The sequence below is a fragment of the Cherax quadricarinatus genome, chromosome 87 (genome assembly GCF_038502225.1).
Source record: "Cherax quadricarinatus isolate ZL_2023a chromosome 87, ASM3850222v1, whole genome shotgun sequence".
NCBI lineage: Eukaryota > Metazoa > Arthropoda > Malacostraca > Decapoda > Parastacidae > Cherax > Cherax quadricarinatus.
Window position 1 is genome coordinate 15,773,181 of NC_091378.1, and position 24,704 is coordinate 15,797,884.

General features: G+C 42.2%; 1 protein-coding gene across 2 annotated transcripts in view; it reads right to left on the reverse strand.

Moving 5' to 3' along the window:
* Positions 1 to 24,704, reverse strand: part of LOC128703822 (lachesin) — a 1,052,338-nt gene that overhangs the window by 274,522 nt on the left and 753,112 nt on the right. The window contains exon 1 of one of the 2 annotated variants that reach the window (XM_070103768.1): positions 17,143 to 17,213. The exons of the other annotated variant lie outside the window; for it this stretch is intronic. The gene's annotated coding sequence lies outside the window, so the exon portion shown is untranslated. Of the gene's footprint in view, positions 1 to 17,142; positions 17,214 to 24,704 lie in introns of those variants that run through there. 2 annotated transcript variants of the gene reach the window in all.

Here is a 24,704-nt window from a genome sequence, read left to right on the forward strand (position 1 = left end):
TTGGAGTAGCGATATAGTAACAATAGTTTCATTGCCGGCTACTTGTTAAGGTAGGATAAGTCCAGCTCCCCCTATCCCCCCTTTTTTCCCCCTCCCCGAAAGTGATAGTTTGCTTGCCGGTTACTTGTAAAGGACTTGTAAAGGACCCCAATGGAAATAAGTCACTCTGACTTTTTTGGGTTATCCCAGGTTCTCTACACATATGCTGCTATGTATGATAATTCTATGTAACTGTATTGTGTATACCTGAATAAATTTACTTACTTTACTTACTTACTTAAGGCAAGTGTAGCTCCCGCTATTCCCGCCTTTTTTTCCCCCACCCCGAAAGTGATAGTTTGATTGCCAGCTGCTTGTTAAGGTAGGGTCAGTCTAGCTCCCGCTATCCCTTCCCCTCCTTCTTCCCCCCCCCGATAGGTGACGTGTGGGGCTCCAGTCCAAACAGTAATCACTAGACTCACAGCTCCCAGCACTACTGTAAGTACATGCCTGCCTTGTATTCTAGTGGATTTATTGGTTGAAAGCTTCACTTTTGACCAATAATAAACTTAGTACTTTCAGTCTTGCTCTAAGTTGACTGTTGTAATAATCACCACATCTTTTAGGTATTGTCCTTATCATGGAGAGTGATTTCTTAAGCAGTGGGTAACCTGTCTATCTTTCCAGCTTGGATGACGGAGAGGGTCACCTGCCAATCAACGAGTAGTATTGATGGAGATGGACTAACGTCCTGAGACTTCCCCCTTCTGGATTTAATTACCTGTGCACATGTATGAAATTGCAGGACGTAACCCCTCACCATTGCAGCGGTAAAGAACCTGCTTTCCTGTCATTGGGATAGAATACTCAAGGCTATACTGTGAAGAACGAACCGGTGGGTTGTAACCAACACCTGCGACCCCCCCCCATCATCAGCAACTGCTACGATTTCATCAACACTCAGTGTCACCAACACCAGACACCCCTATATATATTAGCGTTGAGTTCAAATGTTATTTTATTCATTTCATTTTTCATTTTTCTTTCAAATAGGATTTACCTTTCATGTTTTATTGTTTTATGTTTGCTTTAATAAATAATAAAGTGTTTATCTTTGTTAATTATTTCGTTTTCTATTCATTAATTTTCCTGAGGAGGAGCCAGCCTGAGTAATACTGACTGAAGTTGTTACAGGGCTGAGTAAGACTTTACAGTGAACACTTCTTTGATTCTCATGTTGAGTTCCTCACATACTTCACGGTTTCTTGTTGTCTCTCCTCCTCCTCTCCTCAGCCTGATTACCTGACTGTTGTTTTCCTCCTGATGTGGCTGTACAACAGCTTCGGGTCAGATTTGGCTTTTGCTGCTATGTCGCTTTCATATTGTCGTTGGGCCTCCCTTCTTACCTGTGCATACTCATTTCTGGCTCTACGTCTGCTCTCCTTATTCTGCTGGGTCCTTTGCCTTGTATACTTCTTCCATTCTCTAGCACACTTGATTTTGGTCTCTCTACACCTTTGGGTGAATCAATGGCTCATCCTGGCTGTCTCGTTATATCTGTTTCACTTGGGTACAAACCTCTCCTAAGCTTCCTTGCATATTGTTGTCACATATTCTATCATCTCGTTTACTGACTTTCCTGCCAGTTTGAACCCTGTGCAGGAAATTCTTCATGCCTGTGTAGTTCCCTCTCTTGTAGTTTGGCTTCATTTGTCCTGCCCTTCCTGCTTTCCACTCCACTTGTAACTATGTATTCGAAGCTCAGAACTACGTGATCACTGGCCCTGAAGTGTGTGTGTGTGTGTGTGTGTGTGTGTGTGTGTGTGTACTCAAGGAGTTGTGTCTTCAGTTGTCTACAATAAGTTTGTGGGCTCCTGGTCTCCTAAACCACTTTAATCAGCATGTTCGATTTCTGTCCTAATGGATGTTTTCATGTCTACTCATGAAGCTGCAAAATGAGTTTGCCTCCACTACTGCCTCATCCAAATTATTCCACTTCTCAACCAGATACAGAATAAAGTAATGCTCTCTTACATCTTTATTTTTCTCTTGTGCTTTAAGCTTTCATTTTTGTCCTCTTAATTGATAAATCTTTTCCTATCTTCCCTATCAGTCACTCTTAGGATTTATATATCACTAATTTGTTTTCCTATGTCTTTCTCTCCACCAACTTTTCTCCACCAACTTTTCTCCACCAACTTTTCTCCACCAACTTTTCTCCACCAACTTTTCTCCACCAACTTTTCTCCACCAACTTTTCTCCACCAACTTCCCTCCACCAACTTCCCTCCACCAGTGTATCTCAAATGGTTCTCGTTCTAACCTGGTCGAGAACCTTTGGACATTTTTGAGGGTGTTCCCATGCGTTTATTGAGAGTTAGACTCCATGTTGCTGGCCGCTTCCTCAATGATTGTCTCAACTTTGTCGCACATAAGGTTGTGTAGGATTCTTTATTCAAATACCAGAATGTTGTTCTGATATTTGTTAATGCATTTGCCGCTGACGTTACTCTCTTGTATTTTCTGGAAATCTGGTATGTTTAACCCGGGTTCTTTGTACTCTCTGATATTTGCAGTTTTATTGTACTCTTTTATTGAACTCTTGCTGTATTCTGTGTTCAGTGTCTTTGTCTTCGGTGGAATTGAACTCAAAAAGCCACTTGTCTGACCATATAAGATGACCCTCACCTCTTTTGATACACCTATAAATTCCTTTCTTCTGCCCTAAAAGATATTTGAGCCTATTATTCATCCATTTCGGGTCAATTCTATTCGATCTAATTTCTTTATACGGGATAAATGTTCTTTGGGCAGCATGTATAGTGTTCAGAAAACTGCCATATTATATTGGTAGCTCTCATTGTTACCCCAGTCCACAGATAAGTGTTCTCAAAGCCTACCGTAATCTGCTAACCAAAAATCTGGGACCGTTACTGAATTATCCCTACTGTTATACTTCCATTCAATGCTGAAGGTAATTAATTTGTGATCGCTTGTGCCGAGTTCCTCTAATTTCTAAAGTATTAATAAGGGTTTCCTTGTTTGCCAGAACCAAGTCAAGCAGGTTATTTTCCCTTGTAGGTTCTGTCACAAACTGCTTCAAAAAAAAAAAAAAAAAAAAAAAAAAAAAAAAAAAAAAAAAAAAAAAAAAAAAAATCTGAACTACTTCTAAGAAGCCGTTTGATTCTAAATTCCCAGTCAAGAAATTCCAATCAATCTGACTAAAGTTAAAGTCCCCCAGAATTACTACATTATCGTGCCTTATGGAGTTAACAATTTTCTCCCACAGTAATTTTCCTTGGTCCCTATCTAAGTTTGGGGGACAGTATATCACTCCTAGAATCAATTTTTCATGCCCCTCTGAAAATTCTATCCAGACAGACTACCCGTTTTTATGCAACAGTTCAAGTGATCTCGGACATACAATGCTACCCCACCCCACTTCCCGATACTTCTATCTACTTGGAACAATTTAAAACTCTGAAGGTGACATTCTGCAGGCACGTCCTCACTTTTTGAATTAAACCATGTCTCAGTGATGGCAAATACATCAATGTTATCTGTACTAGCAACAAATCTCAACTCATCCATCTTATTCCTAGCACTACGGCTATTAGCAAAATATATATTTCAAGACCCTTCTTTCTCTTTACCCTTCCTGCTCATTTCTGTTTTTCCACTAGACCTATTACTGTCCTTGCCACCTAGTGCCACTGGCTTTCCAATATACACCTAATTCTGCCTATTACTAGTTCCCCTAGAACTCCCGCCTAAACCCATACCACTAACTATTCCTAGTTTAAAGCCCAAACAGCTTCCTCCACTGCAGTTGCCAGTGCCCCCACCTCAGACCTAGATAAGTGAACCCCATCCCTGGCATACATTTCATTTCTGCCAAAGAAGAGGTCCCAGTTGTCAATGAATGTTACCGCAGTTTCCTTACAGCATTTGTCCAGCCAGCAGTTGACACCAATTACCCTTGACAACCATTCATTTCCAACTCCTCTCCTTGACAAAATACCACATATGACAGGGTTCCCACCCTTCTTCCTAATTATGTCTATTGCTGACCAGTGCCTGCTAATCAAGTACTCACTCCAACGTCTGCCAACATCGTTGCCTCCAGCACTGAAACAGATAATAGGATTGATCCCATTACCTCTCAGGATGTCATCCAGACGGCTAAGAATATCCTTCATTTCAGCCCCAGGAAAACACACCCTCTGCCTCCTGTTTCTATCCCTAAGACAAAAAAGCCCTATCCATAAACCTAATCTGACTGTCCCCAATGTTCTTCAATCCCCACCCGTTCCCTGATTTGTTTACAATCGCGTTACTACGATTGAACGAGTCAGTCTAAGTCTTTCTGTAGGATTCTCGTCCTCCTGAAACAAATACATCATCTCTGCTACCAGCTACCTACCTACCTACATCAATACGATGTCCATCAATATTACGATCACTGACACACAGGACAATTTAGATCCTCCATTCCTCGTATTTAAGAATACTCCTTTCATATATGAGACTCTCACGCGTTCTTTCATCTCTCGTTAAATTTTAAGGGGCTTACTAATACTTGTTAAAATCAACGAGTATATAAATCATAAACAAGCAAATAAAACACACTATCTCTTTCTGACAACACTGGTGACTCACCAATAACCTTATCTCTCCCCCACACATTACCATACCAGGTCTCTCTGTCTCCCTGTCTGTCTGTCTGTCTCTGTCTCTCTCTACTATTTTAATGCTTCGAAGAACTCAGCGAACTTTTAGAGAAAAATTACAACTTTTTCCCCAAACTCACCACTGAGGAAAAGAATATTTTGGATTAATCTGAGTTATTAATCATCAGAGCTAATTCTTGTCATCTCAATATATTATATATATATATATATATATATATATATATATATATATATATATATATATATATATATATATATATATATATATATATATATATAATTATATATATATATATATATATATATATATATATATATATATATATATATATATATATATATATATATATATATATATAACATACATAACATAGGTGTATTTGCGGCAGGGCGACGGCTGATCAATTCGGAATTCATGGTCTCGTGTGTCACACAGCAGAAGGGAAGTATGCCAGCATGAGGACGTCAATGACATCATAAAGAGAAGCCTCGCCACAGCCCATTGCCCAGCTCAATGGGAACCCCAAGTGCAGAGGCCTGATGGAAGTCAAAAGCGTCCTGATGGAGCCACTATGCTACCCTGGAAGGATGGAAAGCAGATTGCCTGGGACTACACCTGTGCTGCAACATTGGCAGACACCTACTTGCCATAATCCGTAGTGGAAGGGGGTGGAGCTGCCAGCCACAGGGAGACCTAGAAGACCGGCAAATATGAAGGCCTTCCTCCTTGCTATAACTTCATCCCGATAAGGTCGGAGACCCTTGGAGCATGGGGCAAGTGCTCTAAAGTTCCTCAAAGAGCTGGGTGAAAAGCTCAACATAGAAGCCAAGGACCACAGGGCGACCAGCTTCCTCTTTCAGAGACTCAGTGTTGCGATCCAGAGAGGAAATGCCTGCAGCATTCTGGGCACGCGGGCCACCGCCGGGGAGCTGGACGAAGTATTTGAGATGTAGCTCTGAGTTACTAATGTTGTTTTACTTTGTGTTTTTGTGAATGTAAGGTCAATGTATTTTGTCTTTAAATAAAATATATATTAAACATAGGGAATGGTAGGAGAAAACTCTCAAACAGCTTCAGGGAGAACCTTGAGTTTTCCCTGAAGCAAGTTTATTCTTTTCTCTGAGGATGAGGGTCCCCAGGACAGTTCTAGAGGTGGTACCTCCAAATATATATATATATATATATATATATATATATATATATATATATATATATATATATATATATATATATATATATATATATATATTTATTATCACACTGGCCGATTCCCACCAAGGCAGGGTGGCCCGAAAAAGAAAAACTTTCACCATCATTCACTCCATCACTGTCTTGCCAGAAGGGTGCTTTACACTACAGTTTTTAAACTGCAACATTAACACCCCTCCTTCAGAGTGCAGGCACTGTACTTCCCATCTCCAGGACTCAAGTCCGGCCTGCCGGTTTCCCTGAATCCCTTCATAAATGTTACTTTGCTCACACTCCAACAGCACGTCAAGTATTAAAAACCATTTGTCTCCATTCACTCCTATAAAACACGCTCACGCATGCCTGCTGGAAGTCCAAGCCCCTCGCACACAAAACCTCCTTTACCCCCTCCCTCCAACCTTTCATAGGCCGACCCCTACCCCGCCTTCCTTCCACTACAGACTGATACACTCTTGAAGTCATTCTGTTTCGCTCCATTCTCTCTACATGTCCGAACCACCTCACCAACCCTTCCTCAGCCCTCTGGACAACAGTTTTGGTAATCCCGCACCTCCTCCTAACTTCCAAACTACGAATTCTCTGCATTATATTCACACCACACATTGCCCTCAGACATGACATCTCCACTGCCTCCAGCCTTCTCCTCGCTGCAACATTCATCACCCACGCTTCACACCCATATAAGAGCGTTGGTAAAACTATGCTCTCATACATTCCCCTCTTTGCCTCCAAGGACAAAGTTCTTTGTCTCCACAGACTCCTAAGTGCACCACTCACTCTTTTTCCCTCATCAATTCTATGATTCACCTCATCTTTCATAGACCCATCCGCTGACACGTCCACTCCCAAATATCTGAATACGTTCACCTCCTCCATACTCTCTCCCTCCAATCTGATATCCAATCTTTCATCACCTAATCTTTTTGTTATCCTCATAACCTTACTCTTTCCTGTATTCACCTTTAATTTTCTTCTTTTGCACACCCTACCAAATTCATCCACCAATCTCTGCAACTTCTCTTCAGAATCTCCCAAGAGCACAGTGTCATCAGCAAAGAGCAGCTGTGACAACTCCCACTTTGTGTGTGATTCTTCATCTTTTAACTCCACGCCTCTTGCCAAGACCCTCGCATTTACTTCTCTTACAACCCCATCTATAAATATATTAAACAACCACGGTGACATCACACATCCTTGTCTAAGGCCTACTTTTACTGGGAAAAAAATTTCCCACTTTCCTACATACTCTAACTTGAGCCTCACTATCCTCGTAAAAACTCTTCACTGCTTTCAGTAACCTACCTCCTACACCATACACTTGCAACATCTGCCACATTGCCCCCCTATCCACCCTGTCATACGCCTTTTCCAAATCCATAAATGCCAAAAAGACCTCTTTAGCCTTATCTAAATACTGTTCACTTATATGTTTCACTGTAAACACCTGGTCCACACACCCCCTACCTTTCCTAAAGCCTCCTTGTTCATCTGCTATCCTATTCTCCGTCTTACTCTTAATTCTTTCAATTATAACTCTACTTACACTTTACCAGGTATATTCAACAGACTTATCCCCCTATAATTTTTGCACTCTCTTTTATCCCCTTTGCCTTTATACAAAGGAACTATGCATGCTCTCTGCCAATCCCTAGGTACCTTACCCTCTTCCATACATTTATTAAATTATTGCACCAACCACTCCAAAACTATATCCCCACCTGCTTTTAACATTTCTATCTTTATCCCATCAATCCCGGCTGCCTTGCCCCCTTTCATTTTACCTACTGCCTCACGAACTTCCCCCACACTCACAACTGGCTCTTCCTCACTCCTACAAGATGTTATTCCTCCTTGCCCTATACACGAAATCATAGCTTCCCTATCTTCATCAACATTTAACAATTCCTCAAAACATTCCCTCCATCTTCCCAATACCTCTAACTCTCCATTTAATAACTCTCCTCTCCTATTTTTAACTGACAAATCCATTTGTTCTCTGGGCTTTCTTAACTTGTTAATCTCACTCCAAAACTTTTTCTTATTTTCAACAAAAATTGGTGATAACATCTCACCCACTTTCTCATTTGCTCTCTTTTTACATTGCTTCACCACTCTCTTAACCTCTCTCTTTTTCTCCATATACTCTTCCCTCCTTGCATCACTTCTACTTTGTAAAAACTTCTCATATGCTAACTTTTTCTCCCTTACTACTCTCTTTACATCATCATTCCACCAATCGCTCCTCTTCCCTCCTGCACCCACTTTCCTGTAACCACAATCTTCTGCTGAACGCTCTAACACTACATTTTTAAACCTACCCCATACCTCTTCGACCCCATTGCCTATGCTCTCATTAGACCATCTATCCTCCAATAGCTGTTTATATCTTACCCTAACTGCCTTCTCTTTTAGTTTATAAACCTTCACCTCTCTCTTCCCTGATGCTTCTATTCTCCTTGTATCCCATCTACCTTTTACTCTCAGTGTAGCTACAACTAGAAAGTGATCTGATATATCTGTGGCCCCTCTATAAACATGTACATCCTGAAGTCTACTCAACAGTCTTTTATTTACCAATACATAATCCAACAAACTACTGTCATTTCGCCCTACATCATATCTTGTATACTTATTTATCCTCTTTTTCTTAAAATATGTATTACCTATAACTAAACCCCTTTCTATACAAAGTTCAATCAAAGGGCTCTCATTATTATTTACACCTGGCACCCCAAACTTAACTACCACACCCTCTCTAAAAGTTTCTCCTACTTTAGCATTCAGGTCCCCTACCACAATTACTCTCTCACTTGGTTCAAAGGCTCTTATACATTCACTTAACATCTCCCAAAATCTCTCTCTCTCCTCTGCATTCCTCTCTTCTCAAGGTGCATACACGCTTATTATGACCCACTTCTCGCATCCAACCTTTACTTTAATCCACATAATTCTTGAATTTACACATTCATATTCTCTTTTCTCCTTCCATAACTGATCATTTAACATTACTGCTACCCCTTCCTTTGCTCTAACTCTCCCAGATAATCCAGATTTAATCCCATTTATTTCCCCCCACTGAAACTCTCCTACCCCCTTCAGCTTTGTTTCGCTTAGGGCCAGGACATCCAACTTCTTTTCATTCATAACATCAGCAATTATCTGTTTCTTGTCATCCGCACTACATTCACGCACATTTAAGCATCCCAGTTTTATTAAGTTTTTCTTCTTCTCTTTTTTAGTAAATGTCTACAGGAGAAGGGGTTACTAGCCCATTGCTCCCGGCATTTTAGTCGCCTCATACGACACGCATGGCTTACGGAGGAAAGATTCTTTTCCACTTCCCCATGGACAATAGAAGAAATAAAGAAGAACAAGAGCTATTTAGAAAAAGGAGAAAAACCTAGATGTATGTATATATATATGCATGTGCATGTCTGTGAAGTGTGACCAAAGTGTAAGTAGGAGTAGCAAGATATCCCTGTTATCTAGCGTGTTTATGAGACAGAAAAAGAAACCAGCAATATATATATATATATATATATATATATATATATATATATATATATATATATATATATATATATATATATATATATATATATATTACTGTTATATACATGCTACATTTACTATGGCGGGACACCACATTGAAAGAAGCTAACGTGTCCAGTAGTCAAGATTACCGCCTTGTTTTGTCGTTTAAATATTCGTTATGCAATAGGGAAAGAAAAAGAAAATCAATTGCAACTTGTATATTTACTACCAGTTAAGAGTCATGTACTTATATATCTGTTATATCTATGTGACTCTGATGGTTAGTATTATACACCTTCAAGAATTTTCTATTCCAAAGACTTTTTAAATTGTACCAAAGTGGTTGTGTCCCTTACGTTTTATATCCTACCTCACTGCCCTCTCCCACCCCTTTTATATCCTACCTCACTGCCCTCTCCCACCCTTTTATATCCTACCTCACTGCCCTCTTCCACCCTTTTATATCCTACCTCACTGCCCTCTCCCACCCTTTTATATCCTACCTCACTGCCCTCTTCCACCCTTTTATATCCTACCTCACTGCCCTCTCCCACCCTTTTATATCCTACCTCACTGCCCTCTCCCGCCCTTTTATATCCTACCTCACTGCCCTCTCCCACCCTTTTATATCCTACCTCACTGCCCTCTCCCACCCGTTTAAATCCTACCTCACTGCCCTCTCCCACCCTTTTATATCCTACCTCACTGCCCTCTCCCACCCTTTTATATCCTACCTCACTGCCCTCTCCCACCCTTTTATATCCTACCTCACTGCCCTCTCCCACCCTTTTATATCCTACCTCACTGCCCTCTCCCGCCCTTTTATATCCTACCTCACTGCCCTCTCCCACCCTTTTATATCCTACCTCACTGCCCTCTCCCACCCTTTTATATCCTACCTCACTGCCCTCTCCCACCCTTTTATATCCTACCTCACTGCCCTCTCCCACCCTTTTATATCCTACCTCACTCCCCCCTCCCACCCTTTTATATCATACCTCACTGCCCTCTCCCACCCTTTTATATCCTACCTCACTGTCCTCTCCCACCCTTTTATATCCTACCTCACTGTCCCCTCCCACCCTTTTATATCCTACCTCACTGCCCTCTCCCACCCTTTTATATCCTACCTCACTGCCCTCACCCACCTTTTATATCCTACCTCACTGCCCTCTCCCACCTTTTATATCCTACCTCACTGCCCTCTCCCACCCTTTTATATCCTACCTCACTGCCCTCTCCCACCCTTTTATATCCTACCTCACTGCCTTCTCCCACCCTTTTATATCCTACCTCACTGCCCTCTCCCACCCTTTTGTGTCCTACCTCACTGCCCTCTCCCACCCTTTTATATCCTACCTCACTGCCCTCTCCCACCCTTTTATATCCTACCTCACTGCCCCCTCCCACCCTTTTATATCCTACCTCACTGCCCTCTCCCCCCCTTTTATATCCTACCTCACTGCCCTCTCCCACCCTTTTATATCCTACCTCACTGCCCTCTCCCACCCATTTTTATCCTACCTCACTGCCCTCTCCCACCCTTTTATATCCTACCTCACTGCCCTCTCCCACTCTTTTATATCCCACCTCACTGCCCTCTCCCACCCTTTTATATCCTACCTCACTGCCCTCTCCCGCCCTTTTATATCCTACCTCACTGCCCTCTCCCACCCTTTTATATCCTACCTCACTGCCCTCTCCCACCCTTTTATGCAAAGTTCTAAATGTTGGACAGGACAATAACCATGCCACATATAAACTAAATAATGTAGATCTTAATATTACGGATTGCGAAAAAGATTTAGGAGTTCTGGTTAGCAGTAATCTGAAACCAAGACAACAGTGCATAAGTGTTCGCAATAAAGCTAATAGAATCCTTGGCTTCATATCAAGAAGCATAAATAATAGGAGTCCTCAGGTTGTTCTTCAACTCTATACATCCTTGGTTAGGCCTCATTTAGATTATGCTGCACAGTTTTGGTCACCGTATTACAGAATGGATATAAATTCTCTGGAAAATGTACAAAGGAGGATGACAAAGATGATCCCATGTATCAGAAACCTTCCCTATGAGGATAGACTAAGGGCCCTGAAACTGCACTCTCTAGAAAGACGTAGAATTAGGGGGGATATGATTGAGGTTTATAAGTGGAAGACAGGAATAAATAAAGGGGATGTAAATAGTGTGCTGAAAATATCTAGCCTAGACAGGACTCGCAGCAATGGTTTTAAGTTGGAAAAATTCAGATTCAGGAGGGATATAGGAAAGTACTGGTTTGGTAATAGAGTTGTGGATGAGTGGAACAAACTCCCAAGTACCGTTATAGAGGCCAGAACGTTGTGTAGCTTTAAAAATAGGTTGGATAAATACATGAGTAGATGTGGGTGGGTGTGAGTTAGACCTGATAGCTTGTGCTAACAGGTCGGTTGCCGTGTTCCTCCCTTAAGTCAGTGTGACCTGACCTGACTAGGTTGGGTGCATTGGCTTAAGCCGGTAGGGACTTGGACCTGCCTCGCATGGGCCAGTAGGCCTTCTGCAGTGTTCCTTCGTTCTTATGTTCTTATGTTCTTTATATCCTACCTCACTGCCCTCTCCCACCCTTTTATATCCTACCTCACTGCCCTCTCCCACCCTTTTATATCCTACCTCACTCCCCCCTCCCACCCTTTTATATCCTACCTCACTGCCCTCTCCCACCCTTTTATATCCTACCTCACTGCCCTCTCCCACCCTTTTATATCCTACCTCACTGCCCTCTCCCACCCTTTTATATCCTACCTCACTGCCCTCTCCCACCCTTTTATATCCTACCTCACTCCCCCCTCCCACCCTTTTATATCATACCTCACTGTCCCCTCCCACCCTTTTATATCCTACCTCACTCCCTCCTCCCACCCTTTTATATCCTACCTCACTCCCTCCTCCCACTTTTTTATATCCTACCTCACTCCCCACTCCCACCCTTTTATATCCTACCTCACTCCTCCCTCCCACCCTTTCATATCCTACCTCACTCCCTCCTCCCACCCTTTTATATCCTACCTCACCCCCCTTCCCAACCTTTTCCAATATTTCTATCCTTATCCATCCTTCTTCCTTACCCATCTTACCAAAGACTCTGGTCATAAGAATCGAATATATATATATATATATATATATATATATATATATATATATATATATATATATATATATATATATATATATATATATATAGTATAGTATAGTAGGTTGGTAGACAGCAACCACCCAGGGAGGTACTACCGTTCTGCGGTAGTAGGTTGCTAGACAGCAACCACCCAGGGAGGTACTACCGTCCTGTGGTAGTAGGTTGGTAGACAACAACCACCCAGGGAGGTACTACCGTCCTGTGGTAGTAGGTTGCTAGACAGCAACCACCCAGGGAGGTACTACCGTCCTGCGGTAGTAGGTTGCTAGACAGCAACCACCCAGGGAGGTACTACCGTCCTGTGGTAGTAGGTTGGTAGACAGCAACCACCCAGGGAGGTACTACCGTCCTGCGGTAGTAGGTTGCTAGACAGCAACCACCCAGGGAGGTACTACCGTCCTGCGGTAGTAGGTTGCTAGACAGCAACCACCCAGGGAGGTACTACCGTCCTGTGGTAGTAGGTTGGTAGACAGCAACCACCCAGGGAGGTACTACCGTCCTGCGGTAGTAGGTTGCTAGACAGCAACCACCCAGGAAGGTACTACCGTCCTGTGGTAGTAGGTTGGTAGACAGCAACCACCCAGGGAGGTACTACCGTCCTGTGGTAGTAAGTTGGTAGACAGCAACCGCCCAGGGAAGTACTACCGTCCTGTGGTAGTAGGTTGGTAGACAGCAACCACCCAGGGAGGTACTACCGTCCTGTGGTAGTAGGTTGGTAGACAGCAACCGCCCAGGGAGGTACTACCGTCCTGTGGTAGTAGGTTGGTAGACAGCAACCACCCAGGGAGGTACTACCGTCCTGTGGTACTAAGTTGGTAGACAGCAACCGCCCAGGGAAGTACTACCGTCCTGTGGTAGTAGGTTGGTAGACAGCAACCACCCAGGGAGGTACTACCGTCCTGTGGTAGTAGGTTGGTAGACAGCAACCGCCCAGGGAGGTACTACCGTCCTGTGGTAGTAGGTTGGTAGACAGCAACCACCCAGGGAGGTACTACTGTCCTGTGGTAGTAGGTTGGTAGACAACAACCACCCAGGGAGGTACTACCGTCCTGTGGTAGTAGGTTGGTAGACAGCAACCGCCCAGGGAGGTACTACCGTCCTGTGGTAGTAGGTTGGTAGACAGCAACCACCCAGGGAGGTACTACTGTCCTGTGGTAGTAGGTTGGTAGACAACAACCACCCAGGGAAGTACTACCGTCCTGTGGTAGTAGGTTGGTAGACAACAACCACCCAGGGAGGTACTACCGTCCTGCCAAGTGAGTGTAAAACAAAAGCCTGTAATTGTTTTACATGATGGTAGGATTGCTGGTGTCTTTTGTCTGTCTCATAAATATGCAAGATTACAGGTACGTCTTGCTACTTCTACTTACACTTAGGTCACACTACACATACATGTACACGTTTATTTATACACACTCATCTGAGTTTTCTTTGATTTTATCTTAATAGTTCTTGGTCTTATTACTTTTCCTTTTATATCCATGGGGAAGTGGAATAAGAATCTTTCCTACGTAAGCCATGCGTGTTGTAAAAGTCAACTAAAATGCCGGGAACAATGGGCTAGTAACCCCTTTTCCTGTAATAATTACTAAAAAGATTAAGAAGAAAACCGTCAAAGTGGGAAGTCTGAATGTGCGTGGATGTTGTGCGAATGATAAGAAAGAGATGATTGTGGATGTTATGAATGAGAAGAAACTGGATGTCCTGGCTTTATGTGAAACAAAGCTGAAGGGGGTGGGAGAGTTTCAATGGAGAGGAATAAATGGGATTAGGTCAGGGGTTTCAAATAGAGTTAGAGCTAAAGGAGTAGCAATAATGTTGAAGGATAAGCTATGGCAGGAAAAGAGGGACTATAAATTTATTAATTCAAGGATTATGTGGAATAAAATAAAGGTTGGATGTGAAAAGTGGGTTATAATAAGCGTGTATGCACCTGGAGAAGAGAGAAGTGTAGAGGAGAGAGAAAGATTTTGGGAAATGTTGAGTGAATGCCTGGGGAGTTTTGAACCAACTGTGAGAGTAATGGTGGTTGGGGATTTCAATGTCAAAGTGGGCAAAAATGTTGTGGAGGGAGTAGTAGGTAAATTTGGGGTGCCAGGGGTAAATTAAAATGGGGAGCCTTTAATTGAGTTATGTGTAGAAACAGGTTTGGTAATAAGTAATACATATTTTATGAAAAAGAGGATAAATAAATATACAAGGTATGACATAGCACGTAATGAAAGTAGTTTGTTAGATTATGTATTGGTGGATAAAAGGTTGATGGGTAGGCTCCAGGATGTACACGTTTATAGAGGGGTAACTGATATATCGGATCATTATTTAGTTGTAGCTACGGTGGCCTGGTGGCTAAAGCTCCCACTTCACACACGGAGGGCCTGGGTTCGATTCCCGGGGGGTGGAAACATTTCGACACGTTTCCTTACACTATTGTCCTGTTCACCTAGCAGCAAATAGGTACCTGGGTGTTAGTCGACTGGTGTGGGTCGCATCCTGGGGGACAAGATTGAGGACCACAATGGAAATAAGTTAGACAGTCCTCGATGACGCACTGACTTTCTTGGGTTATCCTGGGTGGCTAACCCTCCGGGGTTAAAAATCCGAACGAAATCTTAAGAAGTAGATGGGACAAGAGGAAAATGGCAACAACAAGCAAGAGGGAGGTAAAAGTGTATAAACTAAGGGAGGAGGAAGTTCGGGTGAGATATAAGCAACTATTGGCAGAAAAGTGGGCTGGTGCAAGTATGAGTAGTGGGGGGGGGGGTTGAAGAGGGTTGGAATAGTTTTAAAAATGCAGTATTAGAATGCGGGGCAGAAGTTTGTGGTTATAGGAGGGTGGAGGCAGGAGGAAAGAGGAGTGATTGATGGAACGATGAAGTAAAGGGTGTGATAAAAGAGAAAAGTTTGCTTATGAGAGGTTTTTACAAAGCAGAAGTGTTATAAGAAGAGTAGAGTGTATGGAGAGTGTAGATGAATGGTTCAGAGAACCGACATGCTACTGAATTAGACACATGTGCAACTCTTGGGTATCTTTATTGAGGAAATGTTTCGCCACACAGTGGCTTCATCAATCCATACAAAGGATAAACTTGAAGAACAGGAGGAGAATGAGGTAATCAGTCCCTCAACCTTGAGTCGATGTGGTCAGTCCATCAATCTTGATGGACCAACTCTCTTATATGGGTGTGAAGCTTGGGTTGTGAATGCTGCAGCGAGGAGGTGGTTGGAGGCAGTGGAGATGTCCTGTCTAAGGGCAATGTGTGGTGTAAATATTATGCAGAAAATTCGGAGTGTGGAAATTAGGAGGTGTGGAGTTAATAAAAGTATTAGTCAGAGGGCAGAAGAGGGTTGTTGAGGTGGTTTGGTCATTTAGAGAGAATGGATCAAAGTAGAATGACATGGAGAGCATTTAAATCTGTAGGGGAAGGAAGGCGGGGTAGGGGTCGTCCTTGAAAAGGTTGGAAGGAAGGGGTAAGGGAGGTTTTGTGGGCGAGGGGCTTGGACTTCCAGCAGGCGTGCATGAGCGTGTTCGATAGGAGTGAATGGAGACGAATGGTATTTGGGACCTGACGATCTATTGGAGTGTGAGCAGGGTAATATTTAGTGAAGAGATTCAGGGAAACCGGTTATTTTTATATAACCGGACTCGAGTACTGGAAATGGGAAGTACAATGCCTGCACTTTAAAGGAGGGATATGTTGTGTATCTTTATAAGTATATGCTTCTGAGCTGTTGTGTTCTGAGCACCTCTGCAAAAACAGTGATTATGTGTGAGGTGAAAGTGTTGATTGATGAAAGTATTATTTTCTTTTTGGGTATTTTCTTTCTTTTTGGGTCACTCTGTCTCGGTGGGAGACGGCCGACTTGTTAATATATATATATATATAAATGAAATCGTGAAACAAGTGGTTTTGAATCATTTACCAAACTGCGGCAGGCCAGGATTCGACCCCACAACACACTGTCCCAAAATATGAGTCTAAACATTGTACATGTCACCCTACCATCTGAGCCATCGATCCTACAAACATGAGCCTAGCGAGGACACTCGTGGAAGATGTATGTTGGCAGTTGTATGTTGGCAGATGCATGTTGGTAGATGCATGTTGGTAGATGCATGTTGGTAGATGCATGTTGGTAGATGCATGTTGGTAGATGCATGTTGGTAGATGCATGTTGGTAGATGCATGTTGGTAGATGCATGTTGGTAGATGCATGTTGGTAGATGCATGTTGGTAGATGCATGTTGGTAGATGCATGTTGGTAGATGCATGTTGGCAGATGTATGTTGGCCCATACTAGGCAGGTCCTTCACAATCCATCCCACTAACAAAATATTTGCCCAATCCAGTTTTCAATACTACCCAAGCAATAAACTTTAATAATTCTATTTACTCATGTGCAAGTCCCACTCAGATCCAACCCCTCTCACTCAGATCCAACCCCTCTCACTCAGAGGCGTCAATTTCTCGAGGGAATTGAAAGATGAGAATCACACAGTCATTAGGTTTGGGAAACAGTCTCCCAGTCCATTCTCCAAGAAGTATTCACGCACCTATGAATGTCAAGGATGAGCCGAGGACCTCAAAACCACAGACGGATGGGGTTGATACGAGACTGAAATCTGTAAACGAGCACATAACGTACTTTAACATGAGAAAAGAAGACAATACTCCTGAAAGGTATCATTTGTAATTAATGAATTTTTCTTAAAATACCTTATATGTACAGTAAATTTTATTTATATCAAAATTACAGACAAAACAATAGCTATCAGCTCCTTAGTTTGAGGTAGAAATGGGATTTACTGTAAGTGGGAGAAAGGGAGAGAGATGGTACGTGTGATTGAATATATCTTGGAAACAGGTAACTTTGTAAGATTTTGATGAATGGGAAATTTAGCTGATTATGTTATCTATGAAGCAGTGAAAGATGCTCTGGCAGGGATTTTGAGAGTCTGTGAGGCATCTATGTAATGAGGGAGAAATATTGAGTGAACAACATTATCAGAGTAATGACATGAATGAGAAATGTAAATATGGATGGTGTTTATGAGTAATTGTAAATGGTGATGAGTACGTGTTGATGGTAACACTGAGTAAATATGGATGGTGATGCTGAGTAAATGGCTATGGAATGGTCTGACAATTTAATGAATTATATTTCGTTAAATATACCCAAGAACTTTATTAATAAATTAATTACTTGTCAGTACCATCTGTGTATCTTGCATAAATAACACAGAACAGTGTTCTGTGATGTTATTTGTGGTCTTACACAGAACAGTTTACAAAAGTTTAACCTAAAATATGGATAATTGTTTAAGCTCTTCAGACAAAATTCCCTTGTTTAATTAATGAGATTAATAAGGAACAATTGGACTATGTAACAATGGAGCCATGGAACAATGGAGCCATGGAACAATGACAGTATTTCACCGACTAGCTCGTACTTCAAATCTGCAACTAAAAAAAATTAGTTGTAGATTTGATACAGTTTAACCAGAGATAAAATAATGTGACAAACGAAAATTTTAACATGTAAGACAGAAGAGGACGAGCCAGTTAGTACCTGTGATCACTTCTGACTGGCATTGAAATCCCTAGTGACTAAATGTTGAATTTGATACGTATTCACAAGTATTGGGACATTGTTCTTAAAATAAATTAGGAAACAATGGAGGTGCCACCTTTGAAAAATAATAAAGGGTGAGAATTAAGAAAGTGATATAAGGAGAACTTTAGGAACGAACCTTTAAAGCTGTGTCTTGCATGTGTGTGAACGAGGCAGGTCATGATATCTGTCGGTCAGGTAGAGATGTAGGTCTGTGAGTTGAAGAACATAAGAGAACAAAAGTTCTTTAGATTTCTACCTTATTTTCATGTCTATGAACAAAAAAATGTCTCAGTAACAGAGTATTTAGGGAAGTGTTTGTCGGCAGAAAAGCCTTGAAGGAACACCCAGTGCATTTAACTGACTCAAATTTAGACAAGAAGTAAAACAAGACAGACACACCTGGTGACATTGTCTTGTCTTTGTTTATTATTGTACTTGTCTAACACTCTTTGTCTTCCACTTTGTTTTCCACTGTCTTTGTCTTCCACTGTCTTTGTCTTCCACTGTCTTTGTCTTCCACTGTCTTTGTCTTCCACTGTCTTTGTTTTCCACTGTCTTTGTCTTCCACTGTCTTTGTTTTCCACTGTCTTTGTCTTCCACTGTCTTTGTCTTCCACTGTCTTTGTCTTCCACTGTCTTTGTCTTCCACTGTCTTTGTCTTCCACTGTCTTTGTCTTCCACTGTCTTTGTCTTCCACTGTCTTTGTCTTCCACTGTCTTTGTTTTCCACTGTCTTTGTCTTCCACTGTCTTTGTTTTCCACTGTCTTTGTCTTCCACTGTCTTTGTCTTCCACTGTCTTTGTCTTCCATTGTCTTTGTTTTCCAGTGTATTGGCTAATCTATGTAACACGTTCTTCCTCAGGAAGAAACACCTGACCTCGTACTGAGGGGGAGACAACCAGCCTGTTGTTGTTTGTAATATTTCAAGTTTTCTTTGTCCCCCTAAATTCTTTTCTGTGTAAGCTGTTGCTGTATTATTAGTTCAAGGCTTTTTCCAGTTGGCCTATAAGATTATTACACTTTCTACAAGGAATCTTGTAGATGTGTCGAAAATACCAGGTAAAACGTGGGATTTTGGCTTAAATGGCAACGCTCTTCTTGCCGAATAAGGCAAGCGAAAAATTGTGTATGCAATAATTTGGCAAAAATCATTCTGGACTTAAAATTGCGCTTGCTATAATAAGGTTAGAAAAGTTTCCTAAGGTTTTTTTTGGTACAAAATTATTAATTCTTACATTTACCAAGCTTAAAAAAATATATCTTTAAACGTATAAGAGAAAATTTTAGAATGGATTTAATATTTAATTTTAAATGAATTCTTGTTAATTGGCCAATTTTACCTATTTGGCACGACATCTATATATATATATATATATATATATATATATATATATATATATATATATATATATATATATATATATATATATATATATTATCCATTGGGCTGAGGAGAGGTTGTTGAGAGGGCTCGAACATGTAGAGAGGTAACACAATAGAATGACTTCGATAGTGTATAAATGTGTGTGGAGGGAAGGCGGGGTAGGGGTCACCCTAGGAAAGGTTGGAGGGAGGGGGTAAAGGAGGTTTTGTGTGGTAGAAGCTTAGATTTCCAGCAAGCATGCGTGAGCGTGTTAGATAGGAGTGAATGGAGGCAATTGGTTTTGGAACTTGACGTGGTGTTGGAGTGTGAGCAAAGTAACATTTATGAAGGGGTTCAGGGAAACCGGCAGGCCGGACTTGAGTCCTGGAGATGGGAAGTACAGTATCTGCACTCTGAAGGAGGAGTGTTAATGTTGCAGTTTTATAACTATAGTGTAAGCATCCCTCTGGCAAGACAGTGATGGAGTGAATGACGGTGATTTTTTTTTCAGGCCATTCTTCCATGGTGGAATCCAGCTTCCTTGGAGGTGGGTTTCAAGGTTGGTAAAACTGTAAGTTTAATCTGAAAGATTAAGATCTGAGCAGCAGTAAGAGAGAGAGAGAGAGAGAGAGAGATTGTGTGATGAAGTGGGGGTGATGTTGCATGGTAAGATGTGTGACAGAGATAAGGTTATGATCGTAGACAAGAGAATGTTAACTGTGGTTATAGTGGTTGTGATGCTGATGCTTGTAGCACTGATGTAGGAAGCTGTGTTTGTTTTAGGCGCCTGAGAACTCTTCATAGAGATTCAGATGAGTGTTAATGTAAATAACAGAATAATCCATGAGATCCACCATTTACTATTATCACTAGAAATTACCTATTTTTATGCCTATGTTTGACTAAAATTTGTAAATAAAAAGGTTATGATGCAAGATTTATCGATCATGCAGCCACATGTGTAGTCTTGCTGATCTTGCCTACTGAACGTAACTTTCTTCCTTCTCAAACTCAGCTCTTCTCACACTTTCCATTAACAAGCTAACTTTGCCCATCAAAGGTCTTGTAGGTCTTGCGTTTATTCTTTGGTAGACAGTGAATGGTATCAGATTATCTCTCACACTATTTCTCACTATCTGTTTTTTGATTAAAGACTACCTACCTTACTTCTTCTAACTTACCTCTAAGATTCTTTTACTCTTTGTTACCCAATCAATGTCTTAAGATTATCTCTTACAGGACCTTGAACTAACCTGTTAAGTCTATCTTTTATCTTGCTTTACTCTATTCACTGAGTAGCAATACTTTTCACAATCTATTTCTTGGCTTAGCTCTTATCTTGCTAACCTTTATTCCCAGGAGGGAGGATGGAAATTGGGGTGAGGATGAGGGCTGGTTGTAGTGGTGGATCATGCACTGGAATGGGTTGGGATTGTGGGTAGTAGTGAGAGTGGATGGGGAGGAAGGGAAAGGTGGGGTTGGGGGCTGGGATAGAAGGGGCTTGTGAGAATGTATCCTGCATTAGTTGTGGTTAGGAACTGGGGTGTAAGGGGGATTGGTGGGGTGTAGGTGGAGAAAGATGGGGTGTAAGTAGGGGAGAATGGGAATAGAATATGATCTAAGTTATACTTATGGGGCTGGAGTTTGAGTGACTATTTGTGTCAGAAATTGGTGTCCCCCTAAAGCAGAACATTCACACGGTGCGGCTAAGAATGGTGTCCCTTTGGTTGTGGGACTTCTGCATCTGTCACTGCGTTCACTGGTTTTCTACCTATCTTATAATGTTTCTTATTTACCTCAGTTGTCGCCTCTCCTGTGATGTTCTGTCCCGGTCGAGGAACACACACTAATATCGGTGGGTCCCCGCAACAGTGGTTTCCATCTGATGACCCGTTCTGATTACTTACGAAATCGTAATAACACGATTGCATACAAGTCACGTAACCGTGTTTAAAACCCTCCCGTTCTGTGATCGTTTTCATGCTATTTAAGTTTAACCGGTCCTATTTTGTCCCATGCATAATTCCCCGTTTTCTAAAACTGACACCTCAACCTCAGGACCTTCCCCTACTATGATGTTGTGACTCTCTCTCTCTCTCATCTGCTGTCAATATATTAAGAGTTGTCCTCCCTTCAACTTCCCTGTGACCTCTCCTCCTTCCACTTCACTTATCTCCATAGTTCATTGTCTTTTTTTATCAGTTACTTTGCTGCTTCAAATACCATTTTCACCGAAAGCATTTACACAAGTGTCTTCCTTGCCTTTCTGCCCTCCTTACTGGCTCTTCACCTGTTGTGTTTGGTGTTAATGCCATCTTACACCTTGCCTTCATCTCTCTTAGTTCTGCCTTCATTCTTTAGAGATCTTCTTCAAGGCGACGTACCTTTTCCACAGCAGTAAAAGACTTTCTCTTCTTTCTCACCTGCTTCCAATATTCCTTTCATCTTATCATTCATGTCTTTCCAAATACTGGGCAGGTTTTTCCCACTCTTCTTCGATCATTTGTTTGAACCCAGCCATCAACATTTCCACGGACGTCCTGACTATCTCTTCAGCATCTCTACCTCCTCGGTTTGGTTTCTCTAATTTTCCATTTTTCCACTCTTGATTTTTGCCACTGCCCTAGTGTGTGTGTGTGTGTGTGTGTGTGTGTGTGTATGTATGTATTCATAGCTCCTGGCCGCGCTACTAGGTCCACTCTCTCCATGCTCCATGAGCTTTATCATATCTCTTTTTAAAACTATGAATGGATCCTGCACCATACATCACTCTCCAGACTGTTCCACTTCCTGACAACTCTATGACTGAAGAAGTACTTCCTAACATCCCTGTGATTCATCTCAGTTTTTAACTTCCAGTTGTGAACCCTATCCTTATCCACCTGTCCCTATCCACCTTGTCAGTTCCTCTCAGTAGTTTATATGCTATCATGTCCCTCCTTATCCCTAATGTTCTCCAGTGTTGTCAAGTAGGATTCCCTTAACTTCTCCTCGGTTTATGTGCACCTCAGGAGACGTGCTCGGTATAATGCTCACCCCAAGATCCTTTCCCTTAAGTGAGTGTTGCAGCCTCTGTCTTCGTAGGCTGTACTCTGTCTCCTTTGTCCCTCTTCAAGCCTCATATTATTATTATAATCAAGGGGGAAGCGCTAAACCCGGAGGATTATACAGCGCCTGGGGGGGGATGTCGAAGGCATTCAGGCTTAATTCGGGAAACTGGAGCACAGATCCAATTCCCTAAATCAAGAGCCCCTCACCAACATCAAGGAACCTTCCTTGAGGGGTTCAAGCCTCATAACTTTGCAATTGCTGGTGGTAAACTCCAGGAGCCATTTGTCAGACCAGGTTTGCAGCCTGTCCAGATCACCTTTTAGATTTACCTGACCCTCGTTCGCTTGTATTCTCCTCATTAGTTTCACAAAAAATCAGCAAACAGGGACACAGCACCGGACCTAGGGCAGACCCTTGTGGAACCCCACTCAACTCGTGCACCACTCCGACACCTCGTTTAGTACCAACACACGTTGTTTCCTTCCTGTCAGGTATTCCCTTATACAGTGCAGTACTTTCCTATTCCTGTCTGCTCCTGTACATTTTCAACGAGTCTCTTGTGTGGTAATGTGTTGAAAGCCTTCTTACAGTCCAAGAAAATGTAGTCTACCCAGCCCTCTCTCCCCCTCTTATTTCTGTTACCTTATCACAGAACTCCAATAGGTTTGTGATGCAGGATTTCCCTTCCCTTCCTGCTCCACCACTTTTCCTGACAATTTTCTTCATAACTTTAAATACGATACATGACAGCGACACTGGTCTGTAGTTTAGTGCAGCCTTTTAGTGCAGTCTCCTTTCTTAAAATTTGGGACTACATTTGCTCTCTTCCACACCTCAGGCAGCTCCCCTTTCTCGATAAATTTACTGAAGATTTTTGTTAGTGACACACAATGCGTCTGCTCCCTTTCTCTGGACCCATGGAGAGATGTTATGTGGGCCCACCGCCTTCGAGGTATCTAGTTCCTCAAGCAGTTTCTTCACGTCATCCTCGGTTGTGTGCAGTGTGTCCAACACATGCTGGTGCATCCTATCACCTGAGTTTGCTGGAATCCTCTCTGTCTCGACTGTGAATACCTTCCTGAATCTTGAAATGATCACATGATCGTTCTCTGTGAGCTCCCCACCTTCCTTCCTCAGCCTGATTGCCTGGTCCTTGACTGTTGTTTTCCTCCTGATGTGGCTGTACAACAACTGTGGGTCAGATTTGGCTTTTAATACTATGTCATGCTCAGGCTAATGCTGGGCTTCTCTCCTTATCCATGCATATTCATTTCACCTGGCTTTGTCAATGTGTGTCTGTGTGTGTGTGTGTGTGTGTGAGTACTCACCTATTTGTACTCACCTATTTGTGGTTGCAGGGGTCGAGTCATATCTCCTGGCCCCGCCTCTTCACTGATTGCTACTAGGTCCTCTCTCTCCCTGCTCCATGAGCTTTATCATACCTCGCCTTAAAACTATGTATGGTTCCCGCCTCCACTACTTCACTTTCCAGGCTATTCCACGGCCTGACTACTCTATGATTGAAGAAATACTTCCTAACATCCCTTTGATTCATCTGAGTCTTCAACTTCCAATTGTGACCTCTTGTGTCTGTGTCCCATCTCTGGAACATCCCGTCTTTGTCCACCTCGTCTATTCTGCGCAGTATTTTATATGTCGTTATCATGTCTCCCCTGACCCTCCTGGCCTCCAGTGTCGTCATGCCGATTTCCCTCAACCTTTCTTCGTAGGACAATCCCCGTAGCTCTGGGACTAGTCTTGTTGCAAACCTTTGCACTTTCTCTAATTTCTTGACGTGCTTGACTAGGTGTGGATTCCAAACTGGTGCTGCATACTCCAGTATGGGCCTGACGTAAATGGCATACAGAGTCTTGAACGAATCCTTACTGAGGTATCGGAACGCTATCCGTAGGTTTGCCAGGCGCCCGTATGCTGCAGCAATTATCTGATTGATGTGCGCCTCAGGAGATATGCTCGGTGTTATACTCACCCCCAGATCTTTTTCCTTGAGTGAGGTTTGCAGACTTTGGCCATCTAAACTACATTGTGTATGCGGTCTTCTTTGCCCTTCCCCAATCTTCATGACTTT